This window comes from Drosophila ananassae, chromosome 3L, assembly GCF_017639315.1.
Source record: "Drosophila ananassae strain 14024-0371.13 chromosome 3L, ASM1763931v2, whole genome shotgun sequence".
Lineage (NCBI taxonomy): Eukaryota > Metazoa > Arthropoda > Insecta > Diptera > Drosophilidae > Drosophila > Drosophila ananassae.
Genome location: NC_057929.1, coordinates 18,780,810 through 18,798,839, shown reverse-complemented (window position 1 = coordinate 18,798,839; position 18,030 = coordinate 18,780,810). Strand labels below are relative to the sequence as shown.

The following is an 18,030-nucleotide window of genomic DNA, read 5'->3' as shown; positions in this document are numbered from 1 at the left end:
CTGGGGCTCTGGGCTGGTGTATTCCAAGGGATACCCTAGGATCACCAGCATAGATTATGTCTGCACTGCTAATTTTTGGGACTTGAGTAAATGGTTCCATTATTGAGTTGAGGAAACGGAAAAGGTTCCACCCAATTGCACACATTCGCTCCATGCCTCCCCCTTGGGCCTTAATCAATACTCGCAACGGATCTACCCTTAACCCTTGCCTGCCGCAATGGGTATGTGTGTGATCCGAATGGGAACAAGTACGGGCTGCGCGGCTGTGTGAGTTCTGGCTCCGTGAGAGCTGCAAGTGCGCCGAGGAGCTTATGAAAAATGTGCGGATTTGTCAACAAGCTGCAGTAGCGTAAGCAACAACAATAAGAACAACGACGACTACGACAATTACTTAATGCCCATTGTATTGCATTTCAAGTTGGCAAATGGAGAAAATGGAAACGAGACCGCGCAAGGGGATCTCCGAAGAAGCAAAAGAAACAGGAGCGAGAGCCGGGATCCGGGAGGAACTGGGGAGGAGGCGGCTTGAGTATAAGTTACAAAGAGCCACGAATTTGCGCACTGTTGGCCACTAAAGTGTTAGAAACGATTTTCGAATAATAGGGGATTGGGGGTTAGGGCTTCCGCCGCCACTAGGGTTAAAGCGTAGTCCGGGAAATTATAAAGATACAAAAGTAAAGGTACTCAAATATTCGTATATCCGTAGTGGAAATCGAATTAGGCCTAATTATGTCTCAATAAAATGCAGGAACTCAAGTGCCGTTGATGGCCTCTTAATCAGCTTCATTCCGTTAGAAGGTAACTCCCACCAACCTCCAGCTCCGTCAGCCCCCGTGCGCAGTTTTCCAATTTAGGAATTTTTAAAGTTCATGATTCTCCTGCCACCAGTTGCCTGGCTTTAAACACTCGTCGTCGTGCCCGCCGCTTTTCACAGTCGCAACCCCAAGGGCCAATCCCATTCAAACACACACATTCGCCCAGCTTTTGGCTTACTCGATTATTTTGCTGATTGCTTTCCGGTGACAGGCATCAGCCCCTCGCCCGACCAGGCTCCCGGCCCGCCCCGTTCGATTCCCCATTGGGCCCCTCAACGGGCGGCTGAGCCCGCTGCACGCTCCTTTGAATACGCGCGCGCTCCTGACGCAGCTCATGCGGAAAAATGCGGGACTCGGAAAATCCCCCCGGGGCTCCCAGCCCCTTCCCTTCCCCCAAACATCGCGGCTGCTATAGTGGGAGCTCCAGAATAAACACAAACATGCCACAAGAAACTTAGTTTCTACAAGTACTATCTTTGCTTCTTGTCTGAATCAGTGGATAAACTTATGGAACATGTTTATAACATGACTTTATTTTCATCCCGTTTGAATTTAGCTGCACAGGAGTAAGTGTTTATGAAAGTTGGGGATAAAATATAATACTTTTGTAAAAGTTTTAAAAGAAAATCTCATTATGTTTGTCATTTCTATTAATTCTTATTTAGTGACATAACTTTTGACTTTTTCACTATAAATACTTACTATTCTAGACATAACTACAAATTTTATTTGTATCTGACAAGTTCTCAAAATGCCCATGGAATAACTATTTAATAATGTACATAATAATGTTTAATTGGAAGAAGGTAATATACGAGAACTTTGGAACTTCTATAGTCTCATGAAGAGCTTAGATACCAATATGGTTTTCTTGTAATTGTTTAGATATTCAAGAAGTCGTTTTACAATCTTATCAAACAATGATCTTGGCCCCATCTCGGGGGACTCCGTTCAAATGGGCACCTCGTACACACATAAGCCTTGCAATCTAGAATGAAAATTGCTCCATAGCCCCGCGTGGATGCAATTACCATAAACATGAAAAGCTTATGCAGCTGCAGCTGCATTCAAATTAAAAAGTTTTATCCAAAGCGCCAAATGGTCAACTGTTGGACAGCAAGACAAACGGAAGTTGGTTGGTATTCTGAAGAGATTGCCGATTATTAAGGCCACTTCTATTATTAATCTTAATTAATACCAATTCCTTGGCCAACTGATAGATTTGATGATTAATTGGGCGAATTATTCGCTCGCTTATGAAACTTTAGGGAAATTGTTCAAAGTGTAGCCAAGAATTCTCTAAGCACTCAATTTCCTCGTGCTTTTTTCTGTTTTCTATGCAGTTTGTAGCTGGTTTTCGACCAGTTCGTGGTTTCTGTTGCCGGTTTTGGTTGAAGGTCGCCGTGCGAATTTCGGAAAGTACTTTTAAAAGTTGTAGCCAAACTTAATTGTTGCAAAATGCGGTTCTGGCGGCTGTGATTTCGGGGGTTCGTCATGAGTTTGAAACGGAAAACATTGGAGAAACAACAAAAGCTGCAGAAATAGTTCGCAACCTAACATCCAAGTCCTGCATCGATTCTCCTTGAAGGAAAAATCAATTCACAACTCACTGCCAGAGCTCGGATGACACGGAAAGCAACTGGGAGAAACACAATGAATCTGGGAAAGAGGAGGGAAAATAGCCATTAAGAGCTGGGAGAAGCCCGTTGACATATTTGGTATTTGGTAGCGTCCTGCAGGGCGGAAGGCATCTGCCCTGCCAGAGACAAGGGACACAGCCTGGACCAACAGAATCGAAACTGCAAGCAATGAGATTATCGGGCTGGCACTTGGCCAGAAAAATTTATAAATCAGTTGAGCAATTTGTGCTGATTTAGTGACATGATACCACATTCGAAGCCAGTGGCCAGAGTCTCGAAAGTATCTGGGGCTGGTACTTGGCCGGCGACCCGACCGACAGCAGTGAGGAGAAAAACCTTATAAATAAGGAGAATTTCACCCAAATTAAAAGTGGCCAGAGGACGAGAGTGGGTCTTCGTCCGAGCAAGATAAATGAGCCAAAGAGCGGCCAATTAAACGCAAAATAGGGTGAGAACGTGCCTTGCAAGAATGGCGGGCAGGACAAAAAACTTGGCCGAGGTCCAGGCGAAAAATAGCTGGGAAACGGAGCAGTCGGAGGATATGGAAAAATGAAAAAGTGGCAAGTTGTTGGCTTCCAAAGAACTTTCAAAACAAAGGGAAGAGTACAAAAAATTGTTTGCTAGTTGAGACGAAAAAATGTATGGGAATTATAATGGAACCTAAAACATTTCCTGGCTGTAAGCAATTCAATGCCTGGCTGCCAGGATAATAAAGTTATGGAAAAAGAATGCATAGGTATATAGGTGTTATCAATAGGTAGGTAAGTGGCTTGATTCAGATAGGTATTTTTGATTCCATATGCATGAAGAAAGAAACTCTTAATGGCATGTGAACAAATTGGCCACCAAATGGCTTGTACAATACCCATTTAATAATGAAGCTTTTGTAAGTGGACTTTTGTTCGTCCCTCCGATGATGGCATACATGGTGCAGAGCTACATCTCGCCCGGAAGCATTGGCCCAGCCTGATTAACCGGTCTCCGGATGTTGTCCGGACAGCAGAAGAATGAAATGCAAGCTGCATTCGCTGGGCGGTCAAATCATTGAAATTCTGCAAAAGAATCCACTCTTGATAGGGGAGGGTGCCTGGATTCCCGGCGTTACTATGCAAATGCACTGCGAGGAGGAGAAGTTCCATCAATAGAATAACATTTTTCTCATTGAGGCGGGCATTTCAATGAAATTACCTCATTCCCGACCGCCAGCAGCATAATTTATGCAAATTAAAAAAGAGACACGGAAGGTAATCGCAGAACGGGGGATGGCTTCGGGCTTCGGGCTCCCGGATCCAGGATAGCGTATACGCCCTGATGGCCAGGTGAGCTGCCGGGGCGGAGGTGTGTCGACCTGGCGTGGGTTAGACACTTGAATGTTGCGGTCACTGTGGCTGAATGACTTGGGGGCGCCGGAAATCGGAGGGAGGGCCTTGCTGTTGCGTAATTAATTGGCCATGTTGCATTCAAGTGCTTCGAAGGGGCGTGGGTGGCTGCATCGAGGTAGCATGGGTTGGTGGAGTGGTGGAGCGGGGCAGACATCAGAAGCAGCAGTGGTTTGCATCACAATGGCAGCCACAATCGAATTGTGCGGATGTAAGGACAAATACTCGTACAATGTGCAGTGTTCCAGGAGCTGAGACGTGAATCAGTGATTTGTTGACGCAGCAGAAACAATTGCCGGCCTTTGTTTCGGCCAGCAGATAACTTATTCAAAATTCTATTAACCGGCGCGGCAAGGAGCAGCCTAAGCCGATTTCCAGCAATTATTCCTGACCATCGCCGAATGCGCATTGTTAATGGAAGTCCCGTATTTGTTCAGGTGGCAAGCAGTCCTGGGGAGAGTCCTTCCTTCCGAAACTTGTTTGTGGTGCAGGCCACAAAAGAATCCAGAGCCTTGCCAAAGTCTGAGCTAAACAAATGCCATTTATGCAGTGCCATCTTAGTCGGGCCAGAAACTTTTCAAACGGGGTCTCCGAACTACTCCCCGTCCCGTCCTCAGAGCCCTCCTCGAATGTTTGCGCAGACGAAAGCATTTAAATCTTATTTTGACATAATTAATGACAGTTAAAAGCAGTTGGCGGCTTTTCGGGCCAGGTCGGGCTTTGGCTTGCGGGGTCTTGGAGCGCCACGCCCCACCAGCTGCCACCCCACATCTCCACGGCGACAGCCAACGTCTCCAGGCTGTTGCACATTTACATGACGCTTGGCGGGGCATGGTCGGGTGACTGGTGCCCGGGGTCTGGAAGAGTGGGGGGTGGCTGCTGCCAAAAAGTTTGCAACGCCATGTCGACTGCGTTAAATTTATGACAATCTACGCACATGTCTGGAGAAAGAAGTAGCCGACAAACGGGTTTGCTTCTAATTTGCGAACTGCAACCCGAGGGGTGGTTGGGGGCTTTGGCTGGCTTGGGGGCTTTGGGGCTTTCGGGCAGCTGCGTTGTGGAGCGACCACGCCCTCGTTCTTGACAAGCGAAACAGATGGCAGGCGCCTTTTTATCTCTGCAGCCAAGTCAGAGCGATGATTAATGCAATTGACTCTTGTAATTGACACGTAATTTATTGTGGACTCCTTATAATACGCATACAACATGTTGGCTGCTCCAAGAGCTCCAGCTCTCCACCAGCTGCAGCTGAAGGTGCTGACGAAGGCTCAACAAGCCGAAAACAGCTGCCTGAGTGGTTGTCCTCATTGCGGTATCAGTAGTGCACCTAGAGAAAATTTGATTAGTATTATGATATTGCCTTGAAAACTGCATTTGGTCACTTTCTGGCAAAATATTAGTTCTTTTCCGCGCAGCTTTTATCCTTAGTACTCAAATACAATATAACCTTGTACTCTACGAGTCAAAGTGACCAAATGCAGTTTTCAAGGCAATATCATAATACTACTGGGACTATTTGTTTCCTTTGGTACCAAAGCATATCTAGTTTTGGTCTTTTCAACACTAGTTCAGAAATGTTTTTGAAATATGTTCGCCAATTTTGATGCCAGTTCATTGGAATGGTATGATATATTTGGACCTTAAATTTCAGCCAAATTGAGCGATTTTTAGTGAAGTTATAGACATGTGAATTTTGATTCCAAACTGAATTGTTTCGGTGGCACGTTTCGAAGCTCACCGAAGTATGAAATATCCTGTTTTTGCAGGAATCTATTTTTTGGACAATTAGAAATGAGAAAAAAACTTATAATCGGAAGTGATGGGAGGGGAAGAGAAGAGTACCGGGTATCATATAGTTTCAAAAAATGTTCATTTTATTATCCCAAAGCCTTTTTTTATCGGTTATTCCGTGATTAATAAATTCGAATTCACAAGACAGGTTCCAAGACTTAAAACTGACAGAAATCATAAGTATTTCAAAGAATTTTGCCAAATTTTATGGAAACTGGGATGGTAATTGAAAATGTTAAGTTAATGTTGAAATAAAGACGTTAAGAAATGAGTTTTAAGGAGCAAGACACCTCAAAATGTGAAATCATCAATTACCAAAATGCAAAAATATTCCTTTAACATCTTTATCAGAGAGACATTTGACATTGAAGACTCTTTGAAAGAAATCACTTGTAATCCTTGTATCCTTCAAGATGTCAAAGTATCTGGGGAATATAATTATTTCAGCGCAAGTCCTTTTTGCACAAAATCGCAAATCACTCTTCTTCTGAAGAAAAGAAGAGTGTTTCCCACGCAAGGAAACATGTTGAAGTAAAATACTTGTATTTACAAATTGTTTCCAGTGCATTTTCTGTTATTGCAGTTCTTGTCTTGTGGATTGCTGGCTACTTGAAGTTCGCCTGTCAGGCCAAGTGTGTCTGCCAGAATTTTCCTGTTTCTCCGGCCAACTGGCTCCGAGTTCGAGTGGCTCAGAGCCCTGGCCCGGCCTCTTGATAAACTTATGCAAATTTCTGCATTTTGTATTCTGTATTCTGCTGCTGATGGACTGCACATCCTCCTTGGCTGGAGTGGCTGGGCGCTGATAGCTGGGGGCTGGGGGGAAAGGCGTCATCAGCAGAACGCAGTTGCAGCTTCGGTTTCCTTCAGCCCTCAGCCCAAAACCCACAAGGTGCTGCCTCCGTTCCGCTCAAATCTGTTACTTAATTTCAATTGACTTGACGTGTTCGATTTCTTCTCGGAACAAATCAGTTTAGCAAAGCCGAACCCTCGCCACGGGCGAAGCCAAACACAACCACCCACCTCAGCCAGCCCAGCCAGCTCGGCCAGCCCGGCCACCTCCACGGCGATGCTTATCAATTTGGAATTACTTTAGCCCCCGAACACAAAGGACAAGCCACGCACACGATAAAGAAGAGGAGCGACTGCTTCCCATGAATGAAGTCGGCTGCGGGGGCTCCGGAAGGGTGGCTGAAACAATCGCGCCAACATCGACAATGCTGACACCCCATAAAATATTTAAGTTAACAGCGGTGGCCCGGAGAGGGGGAGGGAGCGGGGCAAAAGCGGGGAGGGCTGCGACCCCCGAGGCCAGACAGGCAGACGGCCTTAAAGGGCGTAGCTCACTGAGCAGGATCAGGACGAGGACACGGGGTGGGTTAGTGGGAGAAGGCCCGAGCAGCGCCCAAGCAGAGAGCACATTAAAGCGCTCAATGTGTTGCCTTTTCCCGTTGCCACCCGCCACTCCCCGGCAACCCCTCCTGGCTCACAGGCTGCCTGGCTGCCACAAGAGCTTGCCTCATATTTGTCGACCCTTGTAAAAGTCGCTTGGCACTTTACTGTCGCTGTGTGCGCCTGTGTGTGTGGGTGGGTGGGTATCCTTCTCGTCCTCCAACTGACTTATGTGTGTGTGTGTGTGCTTGTGTGTGTCTTCCTTCCTTCCGGTTTCGTGCTCACTTTTTTGCTGATTTTTTATGCCACTCACAATACCCCGTACATGTTATTGGCGAAGAGTTGTATCGGCTGAAGGTAAAATGTTTCAATTACAGCTACATCTGAAATTCTCTATGATGAATAAGTTGTTTTAAGCATTAAGCATTACTTAATAAGAGGCATGATTAGGAACGACAGAATATAGAATAACAAGAATAATAACGATGAACTAGCGAAGAACATGCAGAATAAAAGCATCACTAGCTTTTACAAGCTAAAAAGCTGTTTGTTTATTACATAACATTTATTATATCATACATAAAGCATTTTAAGATCAAATCAACCGATTTCTAACTAGCCATTTGAGTTTGAACATAAATTATATGAAGGTTCTTAATTATCACACAGAAATCACTCATTTCGTATAGTACTGCAGGCGCATACGGTATCCAAAAGTCGACTACCTGGGAAGGTAGTGTGTGTTTTCCAATTCATATCATTTCGGGTTTTGCTGATACGGTAGTTTCCACCACTCCGCTCCCCCTTCCACGCCTCTTTGGCGTGCCTTTTCCGAGGACTCTTCCCAAGAATGGCGCTGCCAGATGTTTGCACTTCGAGGCAGTGTGGCCACCCTGCTGGAGGTTCATCCATGCACTTAGAGCGGGCGGGGCAGAGCACCCAATCAAGAATTCATTTCTGGAGTAGAATTGAAAACTTATGCACCGCACAGAGGCGGGGGCGGGACGGGCCTCCCAAGGTTGGAAAAGCTGCCTTGGCGAAAACTGGCTCGCAGGATATAATGTTTCATAAGTTAAAGAGGCGTTAAGTTCCTCCCAAGCCCTCGGAAGCCCTCGGTGGAGGCCAGAAACCACTGGCTCGGTGGGTGGGGATGTATATACTTGTATTTATATAAAAATATAGGTATTTATGTACATGTGTTCGTGCTTCCGCTTCTCTCTCGTCCGTTTCCTTCGTTTTATGTTTGTTTTGTGTGTCTAGACGCCGGCAACGACTGCTCCGAGTCCTTGGCCCGACTTGGCTTATTCATTACCGACATCATCATCATCATCACCACCACCATCGCCATCGCCATCGCCATCACCATCATCAGCAGCAGCAGAGCCCTCGTTGGCTGCAACTGTAAATACAACTATAAATATGGAGTATAATAACAACGATAAAATGAACCCCGACCTCAAAAAGTCGGGAACCGCCTGTTGCCCGTCGTGTCACGAATGATTTCCTCATTGCGTGCCGAGCACTTAATTTAATTTTCCCCTTTCTTTGCCTTGCTGCCTTGCTCCATGTCCCGAGCACATGTCCTGCGGCGGAGACACCGCGAGAAAAATATATGTGCTTCTCGCCCCTTCCGACTCCCGTTCCCCGGTTTATGGGGTCCCATTTGGCGAGGCATTAACAAACAATTACGAGGCACATGAAGCAGGATTAAGATGTGATGTGCCAGTGAAGAATGGAAAGGAAAAGCCGGAAAGTCCTTGGGAAGCACACATAAATAGTTTGTGTTTTTGGGGGAAATTTTAACGAGGCTGGCACAAAACTTACGCGCTTTTAATTAGAAAACTTTGGCATTTGCTTTGCTTTTTTCCTTCTCTCCGCTCTGTGTTGCAGAGCTTGCTGGCTTGCCCCTTTGGCGGCGGCCAGATGCGGTGGCAGGCGGGGCAAGTGTGGAGTATCCCTCTGAAAGGGCTTCCCATGGTCCTGGTCGCAGAGCGCTTTCATCCCCCTAAGATCTTTTTCGCTTATCCGGTTCATTGGAGCGGCTTCCCTTTCGGTCCAGACATGATTTGTGCTTCTTGGCAATAAACTTGCTAATTGTTAATTGTTGGACCATTACTTTCCGCAGCCCTTGCCCACCACATCAGAGCAAAGTTTTTAATTAACATGTTTTCCGTTCACTTTCCATTTCTTTTCAGGTAAGCCCGGCCCTCGTAATCGCAAATCCGTATCCAGGCAACAATCCGCTCGGTGGCAATATCAATAATCAGTTGTCAATGCAATCCTCTAAGCCGGCTGTTTGGGAGGGGAAGTGCCAACGGAAGCAGCCCCGGCTAAAGGTCAATAACATCCCCTCGACCTGATAACGAGCTGACTGTCCCGAAGATAACGACTTACTCCCGCTCCGATGGTTAGTCACCCAGTTGGCAGTCGATAGTGGCCAGTCGACGGTGGACGGTCGCCAGTCAATGTGTCAATCATAATTTAATATACCGTCAATCGCAGTCGCTGTTGTCGTTTGTCAGCCGTGACCAACTAGAGCTCCAACCGGCTAAAATAGTTGTCAACATGAATTATTTACAAGCGACGTGCCGCACATGACGCCGTTCCTCCGATCGACAGGTGCAAGCGACACGAGTGCGGTAGCGAGTGCCATCCACTGTCCGTTGTCCGCTGTTCGTTGTCCGCTGTTCGTTGTCCGCTGTCTGTTGTCCGTTGTCCGGCATATGCGTAACCCTTGGCTCATTACGCATGCGAGCGCACGCGCACCAGCTGCCCAAAAACGGATTGCAGGAGGCTCCCTCCGACTGGGGGGCGGGGGCACCAAGTATTGAAATTAATACGCACCGACGGCAAAAATATGCGACGAGTTATGTGCGAAACAAAAGGCTGGGGGAAACCAGTTTAAAATTCGAAAAAGTGCCAGGGAAGCAGGAGCAGACGGCGTACGGCAGTCAGCGCATTTAATGCAACTAAGTGGCCTGCCACAGGGAGGAGGGTGGAGGGTGAAGGGGCGGAGGGCGGTGTGGCTGCGGCACATACGATCTCCAGCATGCTGGTCCATTTTGAAAACGGTAGCAAAGCAATTACAACAACAGCAACAATTCAATTACAAGATGAGAGGGCAGGGATCCAAAAGGAATCGATGCAGACGGGAAGATAAGGCGGAAAGGGGCAGCCTCCGACCCTAGATGGAGGGACGTTGATTTGAGGCATTCAGAGCTACAGGGAACTGAAGCTTGTGGCATGCTGAACTTCGAGTGTCCTACTTAGAAGAGGAGCTCGGCACAGACCGCAATCTACTTACTTAGGGAATGAATGACAGATGGGGTTGCTATTGAAGCGCGAGAGCTGGAGTGAAAGGAAGTGTGTCGGGGTGGATGGGCCGCAGATAACATTCATGGTTTCAAGACACTAGGCTGCCTAGAAAGGACTTTTACTGTGAATGGAAATAAGGAGCAACATGGCTTATAATATAACTTATTTTAGTTCAACCTCAGACTATAGTTCTCAACCTGTTCTAAGAAAGGCATGAAAACCAAGGGATAACCTTTGAAAACCTTTCATTAATATCCAAAAAGGGTTAAGCAATAAGGGATATTACAGATATTAAATAGATGAGCGCACCATTATGGAGAGCAGTTATCAGTTAATGGAGAGATCTAATTACTATATCCCACGCCAGGTGATTGTTCTATAAGGCAATCATGTAAGTGGCCGCATCGACACTCGACCACTCCTTGGGGTGAAGCACCCACCAAAAACCCCAATAGCCGATGGAGCAATCGAACCGGGTATGCCCACACACATTATGTGTAGCGCACTCTTTGTGGAAACATTGAAGCAGCAGGCGGGCATCAGCCCCACCCTGCTGCCCGACCCGCCTTTATGAAGCGTGCTCTCATAATGCAGCGAGCGGCAGGCTGCGCGTTGCAAGTCGCGCTTTATCAGGAGATAAAAGCGAAAGGCTGGACCCCGGGGGGAGCATTCGGGCGGGAAGTGGTGGCGAGGCTCACCTGCAAGCCACAGGCCCCCGGGTGGGGGAGCCCTTTTAACCAGTCGAGTCAGCCAAACAACCAGAGCCTCTGCCCTACCTGCCCTGTGCCCCAATCAACTGGTTGCACGACGGGTCTTCGAACCGTTGCTGATGTTTTTGGGTGCCGCCTGCCACATGGCTCCTCCTGCCTCCCTCGGCCCGCCTCCTGTTAAGCCAACGTGCCACGCCCCCGCCTCGCATTTTGCGTTTCCGTTGCATTTTTCAATGTCCGTCCGTGGCAACGTTGTTGCTGTTGCTGTTGCTGTTGCTGTTGCGATTTATATGCGGTTGAATGAACACGCCCGCCAGGCAGTCAGCCATCCAGCCAGCCAGCCAGCCAACCAACAACAATAACAACGGTGACGACCCGACCGTCATCATCGTCATTGCCGCAGTCATCATCATCAACAACACTGTCAGGATGCAACAGCAAGTCCAACTTGCCGCTGCACACTTTGCACGTTTTTTAATAAATACAAATTTTTCGCAAACTCCGCCGTGCAACCAGCTCGGGTTCAGGCAAAACAAAACGCAACAAAACCGAAAACAGAGAACCGAAAAAGCAAACTGCCCACAAAAAAACGACAGAAAAGTGATGTCGAGCCAAGTGGAGTCAGGAAAGCGAGAGCCAGCGCCAGAGCCAGAGCCACAATGGATAAAGTGTGCAGAAAAATTTCGCATAATTATTTTCCATGTTCCCCGTTCAGGATCCATCCGTTCGCTTGTCGGAGTCCCGGTGTGTTGGTGGGTCGGCGGCGTTGCATTTAAAAGAGCATAAGTGAAAAAATTTGTTAAAGTGTCAACATTGACAGCGATTTAAGTCATTTTACTGTCATCATTAAGCCTCTACCAGAGTCACCGCGGGTTTCGCTACGAGGTTTATCTTTTTATTTATTCCTCTTTTTTTTTGCAGTTTTTCCGGCTTGATTTCGGGGGTTATTCGCGAGCTAGGGGGATTGCTTCGAAATGGATCGATTGCAATCGAATTCTGTGCCAGAGTGGCTTCTAATGGCTAGCTGACTGCGTTTTTCTGCAGATTTCATTAGTTCCTACACTTGAAAAACATATTTTTTCCTCAAAATACTGGCTGGACCCAGCCAACCCCATCCTGCAACGGAGAGGCGATGAAGCGTGCCAAGAAAAGAGGAAAATGTGCTGGCATTTCCAAATTAAAAGCGAAAGGAAGCGACCAATTTGCTGTTGAGTTAGTGGAATCAATTAAAAGTTTAAACCGACGGGCAGGGATTAGGGATTAAGTGTCTAGATAATGAGCCCTTAAATGGGAACAATTCATTCTCCCCAAAAGGACCCATTTTGGGTTATATAGAAAGGCATTAATTACATTTCGATGCACTTCCAAGAGAAGTAAAAAAGTAAAGCAAACTTTAACCCGAACAGGCAAACAAAAGTTGATTCCAATTGATTTTACATTTTTTTGCATTTGGGTTGTACAAAAGGCAGACAGATTTGACTTTGCCATTTCCATATCCTTCACAACCAGGACTGTCTTGAGCGCTATTTAAGTCTGGATGGATAAGTATATGTATTTGTTGACTTGTATGTTCTTTAAAATAAATATATTCGAACAACAAAGCTAGCCGATTATTTGTTCCTCCTAGATTATTACAAAAAAAATTTAGAATCTTGAATAGTAAATAATTTTTATTCGAGTTTAGAGGTAAGATTCTTATAGATTTTCATAGACTATTCAAAGAAGGGCATTACAGACTTCGATGTAGGCTGTTTCCCCATGAACTTTTTGTCCTTTTGCTCACGAGTCTTCCAAAACTTTTTTTGGCGCAGACATTAATCTTGAAAAGAAAATTTGCATGAAATTAAAAAAGTAGAAATACTTAAGCTTCCAACGAGCACGGCGGCAACTTGAAATCCACAGTTCCATGGGCGGGGAGGCTGCTGGGAACGGAAAAGTGAAATTTGTAAGCACTTAAAGGAGGCCTGCCTGGCCCGACCCCATTCTGAGGGCAAGAGTCCTTTAAGAGCCAAGCCGTTTCGAGCCGTAATAAAATAAACTTTAAAGACAACCCGATGGCTCTTAAAAGAGATTAAATCTGTGGTATTTTACTTTGAGATTTTTAAACGAATTAATAATTAAATGTTGTGGTTTGGTTTCTTTCTAGCTTGTTGCAAGTTATATGTGGAACACGTGGGTGATACTTCTGAGAGTCCGGACTCATAAATAGTTGCCATTTCAGTGCCTTAAATGGGGTTTGGTTATTATTCCTAGATCATTAAAGTTCAAAGTGTGATGGCAATGGGGAAGCCCTCAAGGATCTGTAGAAATGGTGTTTATCAAATTTTGGCTAAAACACTCCATTTTAACTTAGAATTTCAAGAAATTAGTCTTGAACATGAATCAAATCACAGACTCTAATAGTTTTCTTGTTGGTTTAAAAGAGCATACTTTTGTCTAACTTTTAAAAGTCACATTCAAATATGCTTAAACGAATCCTGTGCTGCGACTTCCTTTCGCAAAGTCATTCCAGTCCAGACACCGTTTGATTTTCCTTTAAATATTTAATTGCATAATGCCATGATTTTCCGGCAGGTCGTGTTTCCTTTATTTTGGCTTGTTTTAGTTGCCATTGAGTTCTGTTCTCCTCGACGGAAAATTGTTGGGCGCATAAAAACAAAGAAATCCGGCTAAGAATGCGTTCCTTCGGTGACTGCTCGTTGCAGGACCTCAGATGGCAGGCAGAGGAAGAGGATGAAACGCTTCCGCGAATCCTGCCCCGGAACGGCGCTTGCAGTCCGTTTGTTTACGGATCCCAGCACAATGGGCCGTTTGCGTTTGACGCACTCCGCTGTGGCATGCCCCCTACTCGCAGCCTTGACTTATTACTTTAGTCCGCTTTCAGGCGCAAAAATTTCATTCATTCACTCCGCCTTCGCCGCCCCCAAGCAGTCCCCATTTGCGTTAAAATGTGATTTTTCACTTGACTTTTTAATTATGCGGCACGGCAACAACGACGCAACAACCACACAAAATACACCTACTTGAGAATTGCCTATTGTGCCTTACGTATTGTGCCCCCGTGGAAGAGTCCGCCGTGGACTGAGGCCACCGGTCCGGTGGCAGGGCCTGGAACTGAAGCCGAGCAGAGGGAAAAGTTGAGCCGTAAATCTAATCCCGTGAAGGGTTCGGATTCGGGGCAGGCCGGGAGATGCTGTCGGTGTTCCATGGGGCTTGGCAAATTGAGGCGGCGGAATTGATATATTACTCATTGGGGGTCTGGTCGGCCTTTATGTTTAAAGCCTTTAGTACTGACAATGACTGGGAAATATTCATGAAAATTACTATGAAAGTATTCAAACATCTTCCTTGTAAAAAGAATCTCTTTCAAAAAAAACTTTAGAAACCTTTTGGGGAATTTTATTTAATGTAAATACTACCATTTGACCGTAAAAATTACACGGGATATTTATCAAATCAGACTCCTTTTTCAAGCCATTAAATCGCTTTAACCCATTTCCAATCAAAGCTGTTATTAATCTGATTCAATTTATATGGTATTATTAAGGAAAATATATGGAAAACATATGCTTCATGATTTTTAAACATCCCTCAGCATCATCAATGGGGAGAAGTTAAAAAAAAAATATTTCAACAAAAAAACACCGTTGCGCAATACTGGACAAACATCTATTGTGTTCATTTCGACTTAACAACACTTGAACGGAAAAAAGCCCTAAATTGTTGGAAAAAAGCGGACAGACGTTGTTACTTCTATTTTGTTTCACGCCATTGAACGCCACTAAAAGCATCTGGACGTGAGGCTCGTTTCTTTGGTGGCCGCGTGGTACTATGTAAATTATGTAATTTAAAAGAATTACATTGCCACCCCCTCGGTACTTTTTTTGAATATGGCGACACAGGAAAAACATTTGTAGACATTTGAAATCATTGTTATTCCGTTCGAAACGCGCAGTGACCAAATCGTATCCCCCTTAAATTTTCATCAACATCAAAATAATCATCATTATCTCTGTCGTCGTGTTTATGAAGTGTGGAATTGTTCGCCTATGAAGTCTCAGCCTAGTCTTGATCCAAGAACACCCTTAAAGCTTTAACCCTCAGTTACCAAGAGATTTGACTCTGGTACGGATTGAGATTCTAAGAGAGTTCGGATATAGTTATAGAACCTAGACCCAAAGTCATACATTTTAGAGATATTTATTCATTATTTTTTTAGTATATTTATTAAATACCATTCACTAAAGATTAAAAAAACAGTGGAGTAGCGTGGGTTAAGGAACAACCCTTTAGCTGCGAGCGAGAGACAATCGAGTCGGTCAGACACTCTTTCACCCACTCACTCGCTTACCTACTCACCCTCGCTGCTCTTCCGAGTCTCTCCACTTCCTATTATTTTTTTATGCATGTTCTCTGCCACTTGTCCTTCTCTCTTAATCCCACTCTTGCTCTGAATTTCCCTTGCTGTTCCCTGGGACCTTTTCCTCGTCTTTCTGTGTGACTTTAAGGCTTAAATTCGTGGCGTGTGTACACGGCGTATACTTAATCCCAGCATAATTCGAATTAATTATAATTTACTGCTGGGGCGAGGATGAGCTCTGTTCCTGGCTGCGAATTTCTAATCGGCGGCTCATTCGCTATGGAAACGCACTCATTGAGTTTCGTCGAACCAAAATCACTCGCACTTATCCGAGCGCGGCAATCCTCCGTCGTCCAACCTATCCTGCTGGTCAACTTCTCAGACATTTTTATGGTTTCATTGACATTTTCCCCCACCCTCCGCTGGCACTCTGCCACCCGTAGCCCGCCTCGCCCCTCGGCATTTTTCTCATTTCTGCTCAGTTTCCACAGCTTTTCCTGGCACATAAATTCTCTTTTAATTTAGCAAAGCTGCTGAATGGCAAAAGCGTGCTCCGGGCTCATGCAAATTAATCATTTTGATTAACCAATTAATTGCCAAACATGTTTCGCTTTGCGTCCAGATTTTCAATCGCAAATTAAAGCGAACTCGAGTGGATGGCGATAGAGTGGATGTTGGATGCCCTTACTTTGGGAATTTCTGAGAGTTATGATTGACAAAAAATATTCTTTCCAGTTTCCTCACTTAATATACTTACCAGATCGATAGATCTTTTATTGTTCAATGGAGAATAATAATTCTGAATAACAATCACTATTTGGTTATAATCCCTGGATAGTTTTTTAACTATCTTGAGAATCTCGTTCCAAAAGAACTATCTCTTCCAAGTACCCAACCAGCCTCAGAGTGTATTCAAAGCCAAGTCGTGTCGCTCCGACAGTTTGAACTGGAATTGATTTATGTGCCCGACCAACCGACCAACTGACCATTCGTTGTAGCCCCTGTCCATGACTGTCAATATCACACTCGCTCCTCTCCAGGCACTGTTCCCCGAAATCTCGTTTCGGCCGATAATCGAGCATCGGCCTGGAGCTTGGCAGTCCGAGGAGGAGATCGAGGAGACGCGGCTCTCGAGCCATCGACGGGAATTTGACGCGTTATTGGGCAATGAATTGTAAAATGTGCTCCAAATGGGCATCTAATTAGTCGGGGAACACGGGCCAGATGGGGGTGGCCAGTGGCCAAGCCGACACGGGATGTTTTGGTGGACAAGCCTAATGATAATGTGTACTTTCTGCGACTAGTCGTTAGTCGGGGTCACCCTTCGAAAGGGGTGTGGGTGAGTCGGCGAAACTCCGTCAAGGCAATTAATGATTAACCATCAATCAAGTGCTGGCCAGCTCCATAGCTCATTGTCGGAATGGAACAAAGCAATGAAGTCCCGCGAATATGACGGGGATCTGTTTAAACAACCCTCGCCATAATCAGTCAGTCAGTGGCCTTTAATTACGGTCAGGGGCATGTCCTGCGCGGGATTGCGGCCAAGTTTCAATTATAAATGAAATTGCCTCGATGTCAATGGTATCGCTGATCCCGATGATGATGATTATGGCCGCGGTGGGTTAGTGGGCTTAGGAGAGCGTAATAAGCCCGCTTAAAGCTGCAATAATTATTCCATTGGAAGCGGGATGCCCAATAATTTGTGAATTTATGCAGAAATCGCCGACCGACGGGGGAGGGGCGCGGCACAAACGGCCCTGATATAATCCGGCTCACCGATGGTTTTTGCGCTCTGTTCCCAGTGCCCTGCACTCATCATCAATTTATGGACGTGTAGGTATTACCAAAAGCCACAGCCCGTCCGCCGGCCGGCTGTCTGCCCTCATCACTCGCATTGTCATGCCCCAGTGGCCAAATCTCGCTTCTGATTCTCCCTGGCTGGCCGACCCCGACCCCGACCCTAATCGCATTTCAATCATCATCGGTGGCGGCCAAAAGACCATAGCCAGGCCCCTCCCGTCCCAGTTGCCTTCCCTCCCTCGTCTGTTTTTCCCTCCTCTCTTTCTGGCCATCCCATAGCATCCTGCAGCCGTCAGTTGCAGACCAAGTCCGCCTGCCACAGTTGACGGCAACTGCTCGGATTAACGCTACCGCGGGGACTCATCTCGTCTTCAAACGGGCCAGGACCCATTCGCCTGCCGACTTCCTTAATGATAACATGCAGTTTTCCCTTCGTTTTCTTGAAAAAACGTTTTCCAGAACAGAAAAAGTGTCAGTGCAGCCGCTTTGGAGTTGTTAGGATCTGGGCTTAACCAGATGGGAAAGTTGCTTTTAAATGGCTTAATTGTTTTTAAGCTTTAGAATCTAAAGCAATCAAATGGACTCTTTGGACAATGGATATTAATATAGTTTTCAAGGTTTTTTTATTATTATGTATACATACATTATACTTTACAAATAATAAAAGTAAAGGACAGTGCCTGGGCTTTGATTCCTAGCCAAGACTCTGGGCAACACTGGCCCAGGCTGTAGCAACAAACAACAGCCTGGCCATATGTCCGGGTCCAGGCTCTGTGTTTGTCAAGGACATAATGAACAGAACTTCCGCCGAGTTCCTTCCGAAACGGACAA

The 18,030-nt window shown here is 45.8% G+C and overlaps 1 protein-coding gene and 1 long non-coding RNA gene across 2 annotated transcripts in view; one reads left to right on the top strand and one right to left on the bottom strand.

Moving 5' to 3' along the window:
* LOC6493920 (zinc finger protein jing) overlaps nucleotides 1-18,030 on the top strand; it is a 118,408-nt gene that overhangs the window by 37,424 nt on the left and 62,954 nt on the right. The gene's annotated exons all lie outside the window — the stretch shown is intronic.
* LOC116656211 lies at nucleotides 4,989-5,283 on the bottom strand. Its single transcript, XR_004311211.1, has 2 exons — nucleotides 5,217-5,283; nucleotides 4,989-5,161 (listed from the first exon to the last, which is right to left on the bottom strand). It is a non-coding gene; the product is annotated as an uncharacterized LOC116656211 (long non-coding RNA).